Genomic DNA, 22,911 nt, shown 5'->3' with positions numbered 1-22,911 from the left:
TTTGTAAGGAGAAAGTTTTCTAACTACCTAATCCCTTCTATTCACCTCCCCTACTCCTTGCCAAAAAAAAAAATATTAGATTAGATTCCAAACTAACATCTCATGGGAATTGTATATTTTTGCTTACTCTTGGGTTCTGTGTCAGCACCTCTTACTTAAGACCCTCCATGATCATCCTCACAAAGAAGGAAAATTCTCAGTGATGAATACATGAGTCTAATCCTCCATTAAGAGTAGCAAATTGTGTACCAGAAAGATTTCTTTGGCTTCTAGGAAAAGATACATGCTACTCTTTTCTTTGCAAAGGCCTTCCTGAGAGAATATTTATTATCTTTAAAACAAAGAGGCTTTGAGCTGCCCTGCCCATTCTACCACTGAGCCTTGGAGAACACTCCAAAACCACTTTCACACCACAAGCTTTTATCTAACATTTCTGTAAGACCAGTTGCCAAGAGCCAGATCCAATCAATATCAAGAAACCTATCCAATTCCACACCAAGACGCACACCCTTCTGGTATTCAAATAACATGTATGGTTCTTTGCATTTCAGCAAAAGTTAGATTCTTTGAGACTGCCAGACCACACTTGAGTCAAATCTCAGGCTACCAGAGGACAGGGTATAATGCTCCATCATTTCACTTTGAATTGAAAACTTACTGAATGAAATCTGTTTGCCTGGTATATTGCATGAAATTTCTGTCTTACCCAGGCTCTCAGATGAAAGGCTAGCTTCAGAAAATGCCTTTCTCTCCAGTCACTTCTGTGTTAACACACGTGTGGGGTTCATTTGCATTCATGTATATTCAATATTTAAAATGCTCACTGGTTATAAACTTTAAAGTTCTCTGGAAATATTTTATTGGGTCAATAACTAAAAAGCTGAGATGCTCTAATAAAGTGGTTCTTTGTATCACAAGCCTAATCACAGAATCAACTTTTTTGAAGAAATTTTTACATGGCCAGAGTTAGAATAAGTTTGCTACTCTGATCTAAGGAGGTCCTTCAAGTTCTAAAGAGTCATTTGGGTTTTGACATGATTGACACAAGTATCTAATACGACATCCTACAAAAAGTATTTATAAATCAAACTGGCCCTGATTTTTAAGTTCAGAAAATCCCATCTGTGCCAATTAGTTGGGAATGGCTGCACATGTATCAGAATTAGTACCAAGAATTGGTTTTCTCAATCACAGAGTAACTACAAGGGTCAACGTGTAGTATCTTTTAAATATCCTTATTAATATCAGGATAAAAGTTAAAAAATAGTATAACCTGATTATTTTTTAATTCTTTAGTTGATCATAAAGAATTAATAATAATGGGGCCAGGGGATTAGCTCAGTGGTTCTGCCTCTTGCCTCACAAGAGCAAGGTCCCGAGTTCTATCCCTGGTACCACACACACACACACAAAGGAATTAATAATACTTAATGAAAATATCTTTTAATCTGAAAAATCTTTCAAAGTATTATGTAACAAAGAAATAAATAATCATGGAATTTGGGGGTGAAATTTACACCATAATCTTTTTGAACAAAAGCCATTTTTGCCATATTATCTTTTTTTTTTTTTTTTTTTTTTGGTACCGGGGATTAAACTCGGGTCCTTGCGCTTGCGCAGCAGGCGGAGAAACCACTGAGCTAAATCCCCGGCCCCTTTGCCATATTATCTTGATTAAACAGGAATCCTTTATATTCTACTAAAGATGAATGTTCTAAAAGTATTAAGCCTTTTGCAAATACAGTTATGTCACTAAAGAAAGCTTAGTATCATCTTAAAAGAACCTTAAAATACGCACTTTCTAAATGATATCTTCTCAGTGAATTTGCAGATTATTTGAAACAAACTCTCATCTGGTTTCAACAACTGTAGCAACAGGTATGGAGAAGTAGGAAAGAGCTACATATTGAAACTTTTAGAAAAGAAATCATGTATCATTTTCTTTTGACTCAGGGGATTTAGTACTCAGTGCTGCCTGAAAATAATACTTTATCAAAGCGAGGAGGGGGCATTGAAATTGCTGGGCCTAGAGTTAGGAGACACACACACACACACACACACACACACACACACCTGCCCTCAAAGTGGTTAATGCGCCTCATTTTGAAAATCAGGCATCCACAGTGGTAATAAATCAGTCAATCCAAAAGGCAATTCCTGGAGAGAGAACACAAGCCTGGGAAACACTGTTCTTCAGAGAATACTCGCCAGGCAAACTGTTTGAGGAAGGAAAGAAAGCTTCCTATGCATTTTACCTACTGTTGTCAATACAGGTCAATAAATGAAATGAAATGGAAAATTGGGATGCATACAAACTTGATTTTTGTTATATTAACTTCATTGTGCTAATCATAAAGGTAAAGGAGATTAAATAAGATAAAAGCAAATTTCTCTGAAAAAAATCACCCAAACTAAAGCTTTACCATAAAACTTATTAGCATTTCTGACTCTACCTAGTATAATACAAGGTGTGTATACTGTAAGTCAGAAGGCAGGGTTTTCTTATTAAGTGAATTTGAAAAAATTTATACATGAATATCAAATATAAAATAAAATAATTATTTGAATTTAGCTGGTAAATATTAAAAAATATTTCTATAAGACTCTATTAAACCTCTACCAAGATTTTGTCAGGATACCATAACATGCAAACAGTGAGTTACCTTTTTCTCTATTGTTTGCCAGAACCAAGTCAAAGGAAACTAGCTTAAGCCTTTTTTTGTGTGTTTGGTTGTTGTAATTTTAAATCTAAAAATAGCTCACTCTGTAACCCTACAAAATACTGGTGGATATATATAAAGAGTAAATAGCAGAAGGAAAAACAAAACAAGGGACATATACAGTGTCCTATAGAAATAATCAAAAATAACTGAATTCTTGCCAATGAAGAATTCAACAAATTAAACAGTTTCTATACCTTATGTTTATTTGAGATAAAATTTAAAAGTTACATATTACTTGGATTATGGTATGGATTTATGATTGCTTATTAGACTATGAATTAAACATACAGCAAATAAAATAAGGAGAAGGGGAAAAAAGTAGACAGCTCAAGTGAACATTCTGTGTTTGTGAAAGTTTTTCCTATGCTTTGTGAGTTACTGCACAATGGACTTTGGTTCCTTTTTCCTTTTCCTCTTCTACTTCTAACTGAGGTCCAGAAATTTACATTGCATGCTTCCCTGGGAGACATAATGCTCACTGACACCATCAATACCGGGAGCACTGCCCAGGGAAAGAGATTCAATATTAATTATGATTACTTATTGGGCATTGACCGTCTACTTTGGAGTAAAGAAAACACAAGGGACAAGGTCTCCAGCCTGAGGGTACACAGAAAGCTTAAATCAGTGAGACAAGATAATTCAGCTGATGTGCAGACAACAGTGTGTGAGTTAAGCTGAGTTCCCTCTGATGGTCACACAGCTATTTCTACTCACACAATGGTGAAACGTGACCAGGCTATTATTAATTCCTTTAGAGATCTTTCTCAAATGGTTATTTTTTGGTTATTCTTGTTCATTAATTTTATTATGTAGGTCTAGTTTTAATTCATTTCTACAGCTTTTTTTTCATATAGGCAGATGTTTAAGTGATGCTATTTGAGGAGTTAGTAAATGACCCACTGACCTAATATAAAAAAAAATTGATTCTCAACTCTCCTTCCTGGCTATGTTAGAAAATATGGTTAAAACTTTACACATATTATCTTACCTAATGTTCACAAATAAACAATACCTCTTTGATGCAAGGGTAAGACTTTGTAAGAGTAAAAATACATAAGCAATTTTAAATGTCAGGGTACAAAGAAAAAAGCAGAATCCTTTAGACTTTTTTTTTCATTTTATTAATGGACATATTTACATATGAAAAGTAAATTTTCTCACCCATCTAAGACTGAAAATTGTCTCTAAAGAGAGTGTGTACCAGGGCCAGGGATTTAGTTCAGTGGTTCCGCCCCCTGCCTCGCAAGCCCAAGGACTGAGTTCGATCCCCAGTACCAAAAATGAAACAAAACAAGAAGGTGTGAACCTAAATTCTTCTCTCTTTGGAAATAACTGGAGACTGGGAATTCGCATCCAGAAACTAGGAGGTCTTAGTATTGAGGTGCTTTAAATTAGGAAATAAAGAGAACTATCAGGAAAATTAAAGCAGAGGAGTTCCAAAACAGCACTGGAAGCTGGGGCCCAGCAGAAGGACACATCCAAGTATTTCCTTAAAGCAGGGAAAAGACCAAGTTTTTTCAGGATAATGATACCTAATATTGTATTTTAAGTTATTTGGTATGTTGTATTGAATTACAGTCCTCTCTATGAATGCAAACTTTGACTAAAATTCTACTACACAATTCTCACATGTGAAGGTTAAACTTAACTGTCAACCTAACTGGAAATAGGAGATTTAGAAGAAAAGAAAAGAAAAGAAAAATATATACATTTATGTAGAATATCCTTAGAGAGCCAAATTGTATGCATTAAACAAGAATAGGTCTATAAAAAAGAATATTCAGATAAGAATGCTTTTTGAAAATGAATGGATAATAACATAAGATTCAATTAAATTCTGGAATATAAAGTTTAAAAAATATTGAAAGTAGAACAACAAAGGGAGAACAGCATCAAATAACTAATCCCAGACATTTGTTAAAATGCAAACACTAATATTTCAGGATTACAAAGGAAAATAAGTTCTCATTAAAATATAAGATAAGATCCATATTTTGCTTAGGGTGCTGATAGAATATATGGTCAATATAAATCATTTTTATTCCAGCAATCTTATTGTAGATCTTTTATTTGATGCAAGCTGCAATTCTTTTGCAAAATGATTTCAAAACATACAGGTGAGATGCTTTACAATTAGGCTAGTTACCAAAAATCCACATAATATTTTAGAATTTATAATGATATTACTATCCCCTATGAGATGACATAGCTATTAATCCCAGGTATTCTTAGCAAGTCTGAAGTTTTCAGAAAGTCCATTTAGCCATAAAAGTCTTTTATAGGGATTTGTCTTAAAAGTCATGAAAGAAGTAAATATAAAAGGTACCTTGATATATTTTTCCCTTATCCTTTTTATACCCCACAGAGATACAATTAAAAATATAATGTTTAGTCAACTATTTAATGGTCAGGTTTTAGTAGGCTTATCTACAGTAAATGGAGAACCTTTGGAAACCAAAATAGAATTCAGTGTCTTCACCTTAGGAGATAATCAGAATTTTCAATTTTAATTTTAAAAGGTTGGATTGATTTATGTCTTTAAATTAAATGAAGAAAAATACATTATGTTGTTACAGTTTGATTGTGTTTTGAGTATATCTACCAAGAGCTCATGTGTTGGGAGCTTAGTGCTAGTGTAGTGATGTTGAGAAGGTGGAAACCGAGTTCCACTATGGTGTTTAGAGGAGTAGCTTTGGAATGTCATTAGGATGAGACAAGATCACTAAAGTGGACAACCTGGGCTTAAATTACTGGTGGGTTTGTAAAAAGAGGGAACATACTAGAAGATACACATGCATATAACATGTGCTCCCTGTCCATTTCCAGGTGATGTTCTGTACCAGTTTGGAACTCTGTCAGATCGAAGGCCACTGGTCTATGTGCCCCATCCCAGCTTGGACTTCCAGATCTATGAGACAAAAGAAACCTCTTCTATTTTTAAAGTTACCCAGCCTCAGGTATTTCAATACAGTAACACAGAAGGGACTAATGCACTCATGTTCGCAATATTTTTCCCTCAGATATGGGCCAAAACTGATATCAAAATGTCTCCAGAGATACACGTGAGAACTTCACAAACAGAACAACTTAAATATGCTTAAAATTAATTAATCAGTGCCTATTCTTATCAGTTTATAGTTCTGACTTTGCTTGTAATTCTATGTCTTTACATCATCATAATGAAAAGACTTGAAATCTTAAAATAAAACCATAAATCTCTTTCTAAACATCTACTTTCATCCATTCAATTTTCAAGCCCTGTTAAAGTATCTCTCATCTATACCTCATCTTCTCTACAGCTCTAATCACTTTATATCTAGGCTAATGCAGTAGGGACCTGTCCTGAGCTTCTTGTCTAGTTTAGCCTGCAGCCTAACTGTAAGGAATTTTTCCTTTGCTGTGAGCTTAGCAATGGCTTCTAGAGAGTTCTACAAATGTTCAAGATTTACTGTCATGACATCCTGAACCCGTGTGACTTCCTATCAGTCTTTAATCCTGACTGTATTGAGTACCAGACACACACAAAGACAAATACACACAAACACATGCACGCACACACACACATATGCATACATTTCCCTTGAGTAAAGAAGAAGCTCTTTAAAATAATTTCAATAAATTTCCATGAAAATGACAAATATATAGATATAGCTCAGATGAGATCACTGACACACAGAAGAATCACTTAAAATTGTTTTATGCAGGTAACAAATTTCTTGCATTTTACTTCCTGCAGCTGAATAAATTAGCTATTCTTCAAATACTGTACTTGGTAGTCACATTTACACATATATTTTCCTCATATTTGGTACAATTATCATAATTGAATGCTTATTTGGACCTTCATATTTCTAGCTATATAGAAATAAACTATTACTTGATATGATCTTATATCATTACCTTAGCCTGTCAGCATACTTTTGTAACCAAAGTGCAAGAACCAGTATTCATTAATGATAGAGGAATTTGTTCAAGGGCAGGGAGTTATTGAAGCTCAGAGTCAACCTATTAAATCCAAATTACTTAGAAGATTGTAAATTTGGAAGCACTGCTCTTCTTTTTAAGATGGATAAAACAAGGTTTAGACTTATAAACTCTTGCTCACAGATTTGTTTGAATGGTTTAAGTATTTGTTTCCAGGGGATTAGAGAATGGTTTGATAATCAATACATTGATGGAATCCAATATAGTTGTTCAAGCAGAACAAAACTCAGCTAATTGATTACAGTACTTTATAGCTGACAGCATCACTTCTGCAGATCAGAAGTCTTAACATTCTTTATCATTTGATCTAGAAGGAGAAAAAAAACACATAATTCTTCTATTTCTTAAATTTGTATCTTCATTTAACCTTCAAAATATTCTTGCTTTTGTTGTGTCTGCCTCAGCTCTGGAAAATTTGAATGATAAGCTCATCAAGAGAATTAAAATGTGGTTGCTGCATATTAGTCTAATGAAATTGTCAGGTCCCATTAATAATAGGAATATATCATTTGCAATCAATCAGCAATAGCAAGGTTGTTTTCATCTTTCAAAACTATCATTTAGTTAGATTGAGAGTCTTCCTAATGTTTTATAATTATTTTTTAAAACTTGTAAAATTACTGTTATTTTCCCTTTTTTAGTTGATTCATTTCTGTCACATTTTTCTGACTGCAACAAAATCACATTAAAATAAAAGTCCTAGATTGGCTGATTTATTTACCACGAAGTTTTGCTTTTATTTTTCTTGAACCTTGGTAAATCAGACAGGAATGTTATGCTTTGAACATATTGGTATTTTATGTTATACATTATATGTATGTATTAAAGAATTAAAATGAGCCACTTTGATGACAGCATCAGCTTGGGCAGACTAAGATCCTGAATTTGAGGTAAGTATGTCTTTTCTAAATCCTCAAAATGTCTCCTAAACCCGTGAGACTATGGGGCTAATCTGCCTTTCTGTTCCTATTATCTTTCTAGAAATATTGACTGAGTAATATCTTATTTTACTTTAATTTATGCCTATACAGAATAAGAAAAACATTCAAAATTTCAGAATGAAATGAAGATCAACTTTGTCCAAAATATTGAGAAAAGTAAAATATTAATTTGATGTCTGCATGCTTGTTCTTCTAAACATAATTTTTAAAATATATGTAAAGTTTATTAACATTATTCACTACTTTCCCACATAAATAAAAACATATATGGCCTCAGTCTTATTGTGAAAACTATTACTTTTTTAAAAATTCATTAATAGCATGTTCTATTTAGTGAACATCATTAATAAACATCTAAATATGCTTTCTTTTTTTAGATAAATTTTAATTAAATTTTTATACCCACAAAAACCACACAAATAATAATTATGCAGCTTGTTCTATAAAGTTACATAGAAAAGAAGCTGAGCTATATGATCCATACCCAGATCAAAGCACTGAAAACTAACAACACCCCTGAAATCTCTCACACTCACACAGGCATTACCCTTCCCAAGAATACTCTCCTCAGCCTAACAGGAGACGTCATTTTCTGGTTCACAAAATACAATGTGCTCAGCTCTTTTTATGCATCCATTGCCTTTGTAAAATTCAACCACATTGTTTCTTGAAGCAATAGCTGCTCATTCTAATAATCTACTTTATTATTTGACTATAACACAGAATATTTGATTTGGGTTACTTTAGAGGCTGATATAAAGTCGTGACAGGATTACGATGTCTTCCTACTGAGAATACTTCTAGGATTAGGTTCCCTAGGTCAAAGGGTAGGCATATGAAGTAGTTAACCTGGTAGTTGTTGCCAGATACTTTTCCAAAGTGATTTTTCTGATTTATAGTGAATATAAAAACCATTCAATAGGTTGAATTCTACCTCTTCCAGAAACTCGCCAACTTCTGATATTTTCTGTATTTTTCATCTCAGCCATTCTGATGGGAGTTTAGAAGTATTGCATTTTTTTTTAACAGGGGAAAGTGCGAATGCAGTCCCCCACTACCACAAATTATGCAGTTGAGTTTCCCACATTTGGGGAAATCGCAGGGGTCCGCACATCTGTAGTGCAATGGATAAGCCTCGCCCTGGGAAAACCACCTTCATGATCATGGTATCTCCCCCCTCCAGGTAAGTATGAAGTATTCCATTTTGATTTAGATTGCATATCTGAACTGGCTAATAGAATATGTTTATAGCTTTATTTCTATACTGCTTGCTATTCTAAGAGTTTGAATAAATTTGAATCTTTCCAGAACTAGTTATCCCACTGGGACTCAAACTATCTTTTATGCAGCTGAGAGTGTCTTAGTGGATCTGAGCCAACATGCTATCAGGAATAAATCACTAATCAATAATCCTCCCTCTCCACTCCATTCTCATCGTGCCCATTCTCAAACTTGCGTAAAACTAGCCTGCCTAAGGGGATGCGGATTGATTAGTTATAAGCAATGTCTATTGTAGTTAAACAAAATAATGTCGTGACATTGATGATTTTTCTATTGTGAAAAATGTTTAACTTCAAACAATTACAAAAACAAAACAAAACACAACAAAAAAAAACACCGATGACCTCATAACACAAAGCACACAAATCAGAGACTGAGAAAGCGATGAGGTGGAACACAGATTTTCCCTGCATTCAGTGGTCTACATTAAAGGCCCTGCCCATCACTACCATGATGAACATACAACTGTCAGCTAACAGAGGCTTTGGTAAAGTGAATTTAAAGTCAGGGTGTATGCCACATTCAAGACTTCGAGAAAAGACCAAGGCCCTCCATCAAGAAAACACCAACCCCAAAGATCAACAGAAGTTAACAGTATCAAGGGCCACACACACACACGAAGAAATAGAATCTGTTAGCTGGGGTAGTTCTGGGTCTTTATTAAGTACTTTGCAAGGAGGGTTTAGAAAACTATACGGAGCAGAGGGGTGTGTGTGTGTGTGTGTGTGTGTGTGTGTGTGTGTTCATCTTGAACATGAGAGGAAAACATCGGGTATGGGGGAAAATCTTAAGTAACTTATTCTTCAGACAAATTATCTTTGATTTCATCTTAAATCCAGATAAATTTCTAAAGTTTCCCAAATTAAGACATATTTATTACATAGTGAATTAAGGAAAAACAAAAGGGGAGAAGGATAATTAGGACAGGTAATTTGGAAGTGAAAGAGACAGAAATAAGCAAAAATGTATTGAACGTCTTTTGTGCTCAGAGCTGAAAAATGAAGCACCTATTTTAGAGGAAGAACATGAGTTGAGACAAAAAAAAATCAGCTCAGCAGCAATGATTCCACACAACAATCCCTGCTGGCATCCTGGGCCTGGAAGAACTCTATGATGACATCACACAAATATTGTCACTGTGTACTTCTTAATCTTTGTCAATTCAGGATTTTCTATCAAGTCAATATAAACAGATAGAAGTGGCAATTGTAAAGTAATTTTATATTTTTGATTTTTAATTCTGACTATATGATAAAATTTCCTGCCTTGTGACTTACAAGTGGATTTCCCTTTTTCTCACTGTGACAGACACACCTTTACCCCTGCCATCTCTGCCTCCCAGCTCTCTTTGTCATACCTTTTCCATTCCCTTCATAGAGAGGCCGCCCCTCTCCATTTCCCTCCATTTTTCTCCTTCTCCCTGTATGGGAGAAGTTGGCTGGGTGGGAAGGAAGAGTTATTTATCTCAGTAAGACCACTGGGCATCTGTGGCATGATACAGTTGAGTTTGCACATAGATTTTTGAATTGTGTATCAGTCTCAATTAGCATGATTCTTGCATTGAACTGTCCACTGAAACATACCGTCTATTTGAATGTTTTATTTTATAGTAGGAAATATGGGTCTTTGAGCTCTAAAATAATAACAACTGGCAAGTTGTGATTGCTGCCTGCTTGCGGAATAGTTTATTGAAAGCATAGTTCAATCAATGTGAGCCTTGTCATAGCACTTTAATTTTGAATACATGATTTGACTGACATTTCTTTAGTCTACAGTTAGTGTATTCAGGTTAGCTTTAGCTCAATTAGTGCCTTGGACACGACATTGTGCCTAATGTTTTTTAATTTAAAAATTCAGGCTTGAGATCTAATAAAAGACTGCATGAGGCTAAATTTGGTAAGTTTCTTAACACATTATATACAATGGAAAAGCTTCTGTGTTCTCCATTTATGAGGAAATTATAATGGCAGGGAAGTTCACCTGCCTTTTTGAAATAGTATATCTCTCATTCCTCCATTCTGGCATTGCAGACTTCATGAGCTAATTTATTTATTCTATCTTAACAGATTTGTAAAAAGTAAAAGGATTTTAAAAAGTCACCTGGGATGTCAGGGTAATATTGTGGGCAGTGTAGAACTTCAAACTTATTATCTGTGTCTTAGTGGATCTTTACACTACAGAATTATTATGTTTATTTTGATCCATATAAATCACTATCTGTGAATAATCTGATACCATAAAAGCATTTATCAAGAAGTTTTGCTTTCTCTGAAGATGCCAATGATCAAGTTTGGTTCTACTTCTCTCCTGCTCAATTTGCCCTCCCCAAAAGACTGTAATTAATCAATAGCTTTTGGACTATTTTATTCATCGAGGGTGTCAGTAAAGAGCTAGAAATCAATGGGCAACATCAAGGCGAAAGTCCAGCTTTTGTGAATAAATTTCCCCAACCATGAAATTCAGATAGATTCATCTGGATGCCACATAGAAAGCTGGAATGTGAAGCCTCCCAAATAGAAGTGCAGGGAGCAGTTGCAGCGGGAAATAATGGTGTGGCAGACACAGCTCTCTGTGAGGGGTGAGTAATGAAATCGTGAAACTGGGATCAGTGCTCATTTCAGGAACGCTGAGCATTTGCCTCAGACACCACCACCCCAAGAGCCAGGCGTCCTGAGGGAAACAGCCCAAATGAACACATCTGAGATCTAATAGGCTAAGCCACAGAGACTGTGCCCCGAAAACTGGAGAGCAGCAACACTGGAAGCGAGCCAGAGGTTACAGCAAGCCATGATCGTATCATGTAGTTTGGATGTCCCAGATGAAATGTGGATGTGCCACATGATGAATGGCATATGGCCCCAAACAGAAAACACATCTGCCCTTTGCATTCTGTTTCAGAGGTGGGAAACATTTGTACAAAGGGAAAGGAGTTCGAGGTCGGAGGGTAAAAAGCCATTGGGAAGTTGATTTTGATGGAGAGAAGAAGTAAGTTACATAGGAAGAGGTTGTTTCTGTAGTCAAAAGATAGACAAGGGTTATATAAGATCTTGAAGAATATGTTCTGACTCTAATCTCCTGAAGAATTCCCAGCACATGGTTAGTATCCAAAAAAATATCTGTTATATGAATTAATGACTTTCAAATATAAACATTACTATAAAGAAGAAATCACCATTTTCTATGGAGATATACAACCCCAAGATATTTTAGTGCCCTTCTGGAGTACAGTGATATAATATTTAGAGAGCAGATGCATTGTTTAAGGCTGGAAGCTTATGTATTTTCCTATTCCACCCAGGAAGGGTACTTCTTCATGATCCCAGTGAGCGGCAGCATCTCAGCTGGGGGACATTCCATGTCTGACCGCAAGCTCTTCTAGTTGTGCCAACATTCACAGATGCTAAATATTAAAGATCATAGATTCTCTTGAATAAATTGCAAACTCTGGAAATATACACCCCACCTTTCCCTGGAACCTTGTTCATCCTCACATTTGGATGTCTAAGTGAAATTTAATAAGTTACACTTTGCTGCATATGAGGATTTGGGGCTTTGTCTAACCTTTGTCTTGAATAATTTCAGCAACAGAATTACACAGTAAATTCTGACAGATTTTTAAATAGCAAAAATGTATTCATTGTAAGACTATAAACATGTAATGTGGTATGCACATGATCAAAACTTATAACAAATTGCAAGAAAATATATATGTTTCCCATATGGGAAGTTGGAAATGAAAGGACAGTTCTTATGACTCAATACTGCCATGTTTAAATAGTTGTTCCTGGAAAAATTAATCCAGAATTCCAGCCCTGTAGAGGATATCAAAGGGGAAATTATAGAAATCATTACCATCTTTACAGATCATCTGCAACTGAAATGAAAAAAGAGTGACATCTATGGAGAGGTCAGGATTGTGAGCACTAAAGCTTACTAAAAGGTCTACTCAATAGTATTTATTTTAATAATGTTTGAATAGTCTCACAACATGCACATCATTCATAGAGATTTGGGACATGGGAACAGAATATATTTTATGACCACCCTGCTTTCTCTGGACAGACAAAGAAGTAAGTGTAAGAAGATGTAAAATGGACAACTATAAAATAAGTGTGCCAACACGGTTGGATTTCCATGTCACTAGGTTAACTTCTGCACCTAAGTAGTGACTTAGAATCCATTATGATTAATGCTGGCTTCCTATTGTTTGGGGCTATGCTACAGTTAAAACCAAAATGAGCCATCAAAGGCAGTATTTCCTACAATTAATATTTACACAAGGCAATTTGAAGAGTTAGGTCATTCGATTGATTAATTCCTTGAGATAACATGGAATGAAAGCAGCTAGGAAGAGTCACACACAGCAGAATATTTGAAGTTCTCAAAGTGAAAGAATGTCATATGGACCGTCTACTGGTTCTTTACTTCCCACATCTGTTCCATACCAGGCAGAGTAGCTTTGAACCAAAGTTGTGCTGGTGTTACTCTCAGTTTTTAGAAGTCAGTAATAACTCCGTAAACACAAACCCTGTACTTACCTTCTATGCAGCATTTATTTGGCTTGCTTTCCTCTTTTCTAGATTCCAGGCCACTAAAATCTTCTTATTTCTACCATGTCTCTGACCATAACTTTGCTATCTCCTGTCCCTATTGCTTATATTAATATACATTTCCTGCAAAATTCTGCCTTCAACTTTCTTGTCTGTCTCTTCTGTATTTGACCCTTTAAATTCCTCCTGTTAAAAAATTTAAATCAATAATCACTTATTTCAGCTCCTATTTTCAAGGGTCAACAGCTCATCTCCCCATGAGTGTTCTGTCAGCACCTCAACTTTGAAATGCCTACAACTAATCATCTACTTTCTCCCTGTATATGCTATTCTATTTCTCATCATAACTTCCTTAGACAGAAGCTACTGTCTCAGTGAGACAGACTTAAAGACATTCCCATAAAGTAGGTCTGCATAACAAATCTAGTGCAATTCTTATAGGAATGTAAAGAAATAAATTGTATTTTTTTACTTTTATGCATAAAAATAATCCAGTTAAGAGCTATATAACAATAATTTCTTTCTACAACAAAGAACTGTCTCTCGTGAACATGATCAATAAGATTTGTCCCATTGAAATTTCATCTCTGAGCCCACAAATAGAAATGTATCAAAAATATTATCATTTTCATTACCATTGTATGAAATGTAATAAAAGTATTATTGAAGTGGAATTCTAGTCCAGTTATATGCAATCATATACATTTCAATGGTTTCCAAACACTTCTTGAATAAAGTTCAAGAAAAACACTTTGCCCAGATCATTACTCTCTTAGACAACTACTTCCCACCCCATTAATATCTATGTACGTATAAAAGAAATATGCTTCCTGAGGACACATTGTGGGGCATAATCAATTCATGGTTGTGAACAGGATCTGGAAATAAAAGAGGCCCGTGGTATGATAAGGCTTTGAGTGACCTCTGAAATGCTGAGCAACCTCTGCGTTGACTCAAATTAGGTAGGAGGCTGTTCTGGTACACTTCTAAATATCATTAGGTCTCTTTCTATGTCAATAACCAGTTGAGATGCCTACAAGCAAGAATAGGCTGTTAAAAGATTAGCTTTAGCAACTATTCTCCATCTGTACTCATCACATTTACTCCTGAAGAAACATTTTTGATGTCCCCTAACTGTAGAACAATAAAGTTACTCTCTCTTTCTGAAAGGTTCTTTTATACCTAACAATAAATATCACAAATAATCCTTCAAATCCTTAAAAAGTCCACTTCCATAAAGCCATTCTAAGCAATTATAAAAAGTTTGGTTCTCTGTGTTTCATAGTGACTCATTTGGACCTCAGTTTTAATTTATGTTATGTAAAGTATCAATGTATTGTAAACATCATACCTTGTCTTCTAATACATCCCACATTCTTGATGGCTACAATGGGAACTCCAAAACTGTTTGAGAGGAAAGGAAGGAGCATTGAAATTCTTGAATTCTTCCATTTGAAAATACCTCTGGCATGTTTCACTTTTGTGAAGGGTTTGAATGAAGTTTATAACCTTTTTTAGTGCCATTTTCATCAATTGAAAAATATCAATATTAACATTTTCTCAAACAAGTAGCAATGAGAATTTTGAGATGGATCCAATGAGATGGATTTGAAAGTACTTTGCAAGTGATATCGTTGTCTTCAAATATTTCTTATTATGCACATACCACTCTTGACTAACCAAAATCTTTTATATATGAGACACATAATAAATGCTCATGGAATCAAACTGAATCTCAACTCTTCAAAGTGAAATAAAATGTTTATGAAAACAAAATTTAGAAAAGAGTCTATATCTCTATATAGATTGTTTTTACAGAGGATGACTTCCCAAATGAATACCTACTAATTGGAAATTGTGTTGGTGGTAGTTCAATATCTGGGATGTTCTGATTTAAAGTAAAGTATATCTTCATTTCTTTTGAGGTTATCAAGAAAATCGAATGTAGTCAGGCTTGATGGTATTGCCTTAGGATCAAAAACACAGAAATAGCACATTTATAAAAGAGAAACAAATAGAAAGTGATGAGGAAAAGAGAAATTAGTCACTAGGGAGAGGGACAAGGAACATGTATCTTCAGCCTAATGAAAACTGTGATTGCACTGCACTGCTTTTACATTAGTGGAATAAGTGAACATTCAAAATAATGAGGAATCATTTGCTGCAGTGAGATGCTTATCTTGTTATGAAGCTGAACTGTCTATGAATGTGATCAGACCTATCTACACCTTAGGTTCCAGGAAATGAGTTTAGCTTAGATGCTGTGCACTACACGTTTCATCTTCATGGAACTCACAGAATGAAGGTGCTCCTATTACTACTTTGCAACTGGGAAATCTGAAAAACAGAAAAGATTCCTGCTGATGCTTAAAGACAATTTTTTAAGAGTAACCAAAGTTATACTGCCTTTGTGCGTAAGAGACAGAAGAGTGCTATACAGAAGATAACATCCATATTCTGTACAAAAACTAGAGTGACTGTCAATGACATCCACCTCTTGGGTCTTAGAAGGTAATATGCAAGCTATGTATATCAGCACTCTCATGAAAGAGCCAACCATGGCTTCTCAGGAGACCTGTGAACTGTAGATAGTGTCTCTAGGAGTGCTTAATAAGAGAGCCAGAGAAGGTGGAAAAGTAGTGCAGCCCTAATGGCAATAACAATGGCCAGAATTCACTGAGGGCTTACTATGGATCAGGAAATATTCTATAGTTTTGATATCCATTTCCTTACTGATCCCTCATAACAACACTGAGGCAGATGACCAAAATAGGAAATATAATACAAACACTCAAATCTCATAGTGCAATGTTTTGCTTTTTATTCTGAAAGGAGGGAGAACAGGGAGGAAGTCATTTAAAGAGGAAGTGATGGGAACGACTGAGAAGGAAGAAAGGAAACACTCCCAAGGGAGTGTGGTTACACACTAGATGCTATGGAGGTGAATGAAAGGTGCCCGAAAAAAGTTCCTTGGGCAGGGAGAGAAGTAGTGAGCACTTGTGTTCAAATATGGTATGTGTGAGTATAGAGGTATTGTTGATAGGTGACAAAGGCTACCTGATGATATGACAGAGGGATCAGCTGAGAGAGCTGCCAAGATTGCTAATGCAGCTACCACATTGGAGTTGGGTATTTCAAAGGAAATCTGGATACAGCAAAAAAATAGGCTGTTCTCATAACTCACATAATGGAACAGCCTTATAACTCAGACAACTTCTTAATGAGCTCCTCTGGGACACGGATGTGTTTCAACATGGGCTTGCCTCCTTATGCATTCTGTACATTAAAAAGCCTTTGATGGAGAAGGTTTTGATATTTTTAAAACATTGAAAAAGGCTCTTAGATACAAGTACTAAATGATAAAAGAGGCAAATAAAAATACATCTTTGAAAATGCTTTCTTTCCTGTCTTTTACCCTTTCTTTCATTTTTTACTTTTTGATTTATTGTGTGCTCAGTTAATTTGTAGAACACATAAAGAATGGAATGTGTGTAACTTCCTTGGTGATGCTATATATAGAAGTAGTCTGAAAAATAAAACTTCAGCTATGAAGATATGACAAGAGAACAGCAGGATGGATTTGTATGTGTTCATGTACACTCATGTTTTTATGAAGCATCTGCCCACTGCCAAAGTCTCTGGGCATGTTTGCATAATTAAAAACCGGAACATAACCAGCATGCTGGGACAATAGGAATAACTAGATAATCCCCCTCTCCTCTTGTGAACATTGTGCAAAATAACGTTCCATGTGAACTCTATCAGACTAGAAGCTAGGCAAATTACTGAGACATATTCAGTGGTCCAATGGTCATTCTTTTGAACCAATAGAGATATGGCATTTTACAGTATGAGAGCTAGGAATATCTTTCCAAGCGTAGAATTATTCTCTAGTGATCTCTAAATTCAACAGGGCTCTTAGAGAAATGTCACTTCTTCAGTTGATAAAATAAAACAATACTTTTCAGTTACCCCCAAAAGCACTTACGGAGCATCACTGTTTAGTTCCTGTTGTGTTGTGGGCCATCCCATGGCAGGAGAAATTTCAAAGAGCCAGCTGTTACCACAAACCAGCTCTGTGCATTCATGCATATTCATATTATCTCTCTCTCTCTCTCTCTCTCTCTCTCTCTCTTGCTCTCTCTCTCTCTCTCTCATCTCTTAAAGCTATGGCTCTCTTCTCTGGCTCCACTGAAAGTATTTGGTAAAGTTGACTTCTACTTTCTATTCTATTTATCATTATGAAACTCAGTTGAAGCTTCCCATCATGTGCAAACTTTTAAAAGTCTTGGCTTGTTTCTTAGCTATATTCAAGCACAGGTTCCGGTCAGATTAATGAATGACTCATAAAGCAAGGACAAAATATCTCCCTATCCATTGCCACTTTCATACTCCTATGTGAGTGATAAAGGTAAACACTTCAAGGTAAACACTGTTCATGCATCGCTTGAGATTCATCACTAAAGCAATGAGGGCATACTTATTCTCTGGATGGAAACAAAACTAATCTTATGTCCACATTTTTGTGGACACAAATCAGAAAACATACTTTTACAGCAAAAAAAAAAAAAAAAAGACCATGTCACTTCGATTTCCTCTAACGTCTGTAAAACAGTCTGGAACCTGTTTGAGTCAGAGCCCAAGAATCTATAGATGAAAAAAATACTCTATTACTCCATTGAATCTTTATGAAGTTTTAGCTACATAAATTTACATGCGAAAGATTAAAAATGTCTACCTTAGTGGATATTGGCTGTTCATTTTTAGTTAAAAATATTGTTCCAGACAGATGGTTTGGTCCCTAGAATGAGGGTTGTCTGAATGGAGGCCTGGAGCTTGGGCCTATTTATTGGCTGTGGACCTTCAGTTTTCATCTGTCCTGATAGATCTCTCTGTAGAAGTCATATACATGAGAAACCCTAACCTCATACATTCACAGTGTGTTAAGTTTGGCAGCATAAAACTGGATTGAGTTCAAAATATATGGAAACATAAAAAGGATCCTTGTTTTTTTTGTTGTTGTTGTTTTCTTTTTGGTACCAGGGATCAAACTCGGGTTCTTGTGCTTGCAAGGCAAGCGGTGGAACCACTGAGCTAAATCCCTGGCCCAAGGACCCTTGTTTTTGACAACTGTTTTTTAAGGAATAATTGTGATTACTGTAGGGGTTGGGTCTGTAGATGAAAAAAATGAAACAGGGGCCTCATTAAGTTCTCAAGCTAATCTTGTCTAGAGGGGGTTAAAACAAACTTTACTAGAGAAATTCCCCTGGGAAGCAGGTCAAGAATGGAGGTAGAGAAAGAGAGAAAAAACAGATGAAGAAAGGCACCAAATGACATTGAGACTTGGACCAAGAGACCAAAAATAGTACAGCCAGGCAGGACACAGAAAGCCAAGTCCACAAGCAATAAGTCACCCCTGCATCTAACAGAATATAGGAAAAACAAAGAGGGGAGGCTGACTAACTTTAAGAGAGTCTGTACTCACACCTATGTGCATATATATATATATATATATATATATATATATATACACACACTCACATATATATACACATATATATGTATGTATTACCTCTAGAGTCACTGTAGTATTCACTCTAGTGTCAGTATAGAGTACAATAGATATCCACATGCCTCCTTACGAACCCTAAACTAACCATGAATAAGGCACCCCCTTGCCAACTAGCCACCCACCCCAAACATAAGACCTTAAAAGAGGTCAAGGAGAAGTAACCAGACAGAAAGAAGCTGCACTTAGAACCCAGAAGAAATGATGCTAGGCAGAAGTGCCCAGAAGCCAGTCCAGTAATGGCAAGTTCTTCAGGGAAAGGTCACTCGCCCTCCTATAAAAGCAGCCAGGAATACAGGGTTCCTAAGTCCCCATCTTTCCAGACCCTCTGACCCTTTGTTTCTTATCAGGGTAGCTGTCTATCATCTCCTTTCCTCTCCCTTTTCCTCTTTACAAATAGCGTGTCTTCCTTGTGTCAAACTTTGTCCCTCTGAATTTTTACTGGGGCTGAGCTGCAATCCTAGTGGGCTGCTTGGACAGCAGAGCAGTGGTGTTCACCCGTAGATGGAACGTCTTTGGTTCCCTGACCAGGGCCCAGACATGACAATTACCATTCACTCCAGATTCCATAGCCTTGTCTACACCACTTTGCAAAGTGTGAGACATTCACAGCCAGAGTTCAAACTTGCAACTTTGTGGAGAGTTACTATCAAATTCAGCTTCCATGCAGCACTACTCCCATTCTCTATGTTTTCTTCTCTACACCATCTGTGTTCATGTCTCAGCCTAGATCTATTATTACATTTAAGCTCCTATTAAAACCTTGACCATATTTTTATTCATCTTTGTGTATCTTCCAACATAGGCCCTGACAAAATGTTTTGTAATCAGCACCAGTTCGATAAATATTTAATGAAGGGAGAAGCAGAGCATGGTGTTTCACAAAGTAAGCTACATAACATGATTTCCGATAGTAGACAAATTAATCTCTTCATCTTAATAATATGATTCTATATTACATAAAACTCGCATAACTAATTTATCATATCTGAAACTTCAACAATATTTTATAACAAGTTAAAAATTCAGATAAATATCCCAAGAGCAAATATTAGAAATGTTAAATATCCAGATAGGTTTTACATGAATATGCCAAAATCTGTCCTATGGATGTATTTGAAAAGCAGTGGAATGAGGAAAATCAAGTGTCCTTAAGTGACCAGTTATTCATATCAAAAGATTTTCATAGAAAAAGACCAAAATGCTAAGGTTAATTTCAGGACAGGGAGTAGAACACAGGATGCTTAAGCAATGTTGGGAAATTGGGCCTGGAATTACTCTAATCTTGACTTTTCACAAAACAGCTTATTGGACTAAACTGGGTAATGTGGACTGTCCCTATAAGATCAAACACAGAAACTAAATTATAGTATTTCAGAGTGCTGAGGTACACTCTAAAGAACTGCCTTTGGTTATTACATTGTTGCTTTTTCCTCTGTAAAGTAACTTCTCTGTGCTCACTCTCAGCATATTCAGCATGGGTGTTAATCCAATTGGCCACCAATCACAGTATGATCTGTCTTTTTATTACATAAACCAGAGTGTAAGGATGAACTTAATTTGGGGTTCTGGTGAGTAGGATCTTGATATGCATTTCCTCCCTGGGTAGTAACTCAAAAAAGTTTCAATGTCCTTTCAGAGCATATGAATATAGATGATTATTATACTTTTTCACCTGCAGAAATTGAAGTGTTAAATCAAACTTTTCATTTGGTAGATTTACATGTTACTCATGATGGTATTTTTCAATTAAGGACTTCAAGCGTTACAGCCCTGCTTCATTAACAAACAGATTTATATTGCTTCTATGGGCTCTAAAGCAGTAAATTTGTTCTAACCAAGGATTATAGTAAACATAATCCAAATTTTATATCTGACATAAATACAGTTAACCCTCCATATCTAGAGTTTTTGCATCTATGTAATTAACCAACCACTAATGAAAAACATTTGAAAAAATGTCTCTACTGAATATGTACAGACTTTACTTGTCATTATTTCCTAGCCAATATATTGAAATGACAATTTGTATGCCATTTACATTATATTAGATAATATAAGTGACCTAGAAATGGTTTAAAGTATGCATGAGGATGTACATAGATTATATCCAAATACTGCACATTTAATACTCATACATTTGCATGTTTTGGTATCCGTGGAGTCCTAGAACTAATCCCCCACACATAAAAAGGTTGACTGTGTTTATAGAGGTAGAAGCTGATGAAAATTTACTTTACATAACTAAGAACATATATTTCATTAGTCACAACCTCGTTAACCTGTAGTCCTGTTTAATTCTAATATTCAGAGATTCTTTATTTGCTTCATATCATTTTTTTAGGGAATGAGAAATTTTGAATTATATTATGTAGGTTTTCTTAGATTTTTATCTTTTTCTCTGACTTTAACTTCCATAACATATCAGTCAATAGGATCTGATAGTATGGCTGATTTTTAAAATGTTACTTTTGCTATGTTTGAGGTCCATTTAGACTATAAAATTAATAAACAATTTTACTTCATTCCTTGCATAAAATGACACAAATTAGAGCAGTCTAATAAGAAAAGTAATTGCTCCAGTAATGCTTGAAACTAGACTCTCAGGAATGGCATTTGAAGATCTCAGTGGGACATTAATTCAGCTGAAATTATTGTGTCCCTCACACAATAATTTGATTGGACTGTAATATCCTAATTTTTCTTTAGTGATACAGTATGATACCATGGAAGTATGTTCACAATCAAATATACTCTCTTAAGCAGATGAGGCAGCAATCCCTTATTCACCTAGGTCAGTTGGCATGATCAAAGGAAAATGCCTTATTTGATAAAATCTTCCAATTATACAATGAATTAATACAAATCTGTTTAGCTGAATCTATGGCTGGTGGCATGAACTCTTCTCTGAGTTCATTGTTAACCCTCTAAAACAGAAGGACGCACTGATAAAGGATGAAAAGAAGACAGAAGAAAGAATAAAATCAGTGCAATTCTTAAGTGGGAGGAGTAGGGGAAAGGAAAGAAGAGAATGGAATTAATATGAGAAAATGAAAACAAAGTCTTTGTAAATAGGGAGGGATGGAGGGGTTGAAGGGAGGGCAGGGGAAGGGGAAAAATAAGAACCAAGAGAAATTATGTAAAGGTGCAAATTTCCAATGATGAATGTCATTATATTGTATACCTGAAATGTATGCATGCCTAAAATATATTGTATGCCTAAAATAAATGTCATTATATTGTATACCTAAAATTAATAAAATTAATTTAAAAGAAAAGACTAATAGGGCACACTTTTGAGCAACCTGGCAATCAACCAGAGACCCTGCAACCCCAAAGGACCACAGGCAAGTGTCACTGTAACTTTCAGAAATATTTGCTTGAGTATTTAATACATCATTTTCTTCCTTAAAATGTGTGAACCAGCAACTCATGACACCCCAGTCATTTTTATACATTTAGTTGCATTCACTATTTAAATTTGTCACACAAAGAATAACCACAAAGAAAACATTTATTGCTTACAGTCTACCATGAACCAGCCATTACATTAGGCATAATCATATATTACTAAATCTACAAAAATGATATAAATAAGCTTTTATTGTCTGTATTTTCCAAGGCAGACAATTGAGACTCAAGAACACCATGTAATTCTGTTGAAGGTTACAGAACTAAGAGGTGGAGAAGCTGAGATTTCAGTATAGACTAGTATGGCACCAGGGCCTCTGTTCTCTGCATTGTGCCTTGGTTCTCAAAATATTGCTTGGACCATATAAAGTTGCTGTTTTCATTAGTCAGAAGCAATAGAATATAGACTTTTATATAACACTAACAAATTAGGAGTTTGGGAATTTAAA

At 35.4% G+C, this 22,911-nt stretch overlaps 1 non-coding gene across 1 annotated transcript; it reads right to left on the bottom strand.

Moving 5' to 3' along the window:
- Positions 1–8,677: 8,677 nt before the first annotated feature.
- LOC147822897 (U1 spliceosomal RNA) lies at positions 8,678–8,842 on the bottom strand. The gene has a single exon (XR_015444919.1). It is a non-coding gene; the product is annotated as a U1 spliceosomal RNA (small nuclear RNA).
- Positions 8,843–22,911: the final 14,069 nt, after the last annotated feature.

The sequence above is a fragment of the Heterocephalus glaber genome, unplaced genomic scaffold (assembly GCF_053883595.1).
Source record: "Heterocephalus glaber isolate CG9 unplaced genomic scaffold, H.glaber_assembly_v1.0 deba00001606, whole genome shotgun sequence".
NCBI lineage: Eukaryota > Metazoa > Chordata > Mammalia > Rodentia > Bathyergidae > Heterocephalus > Heterocephalus glaber.
Note: the sequence above shows the minus strand (reverse complement) of the source record. Positions and strands in the feature narration are given on the sequence as shown.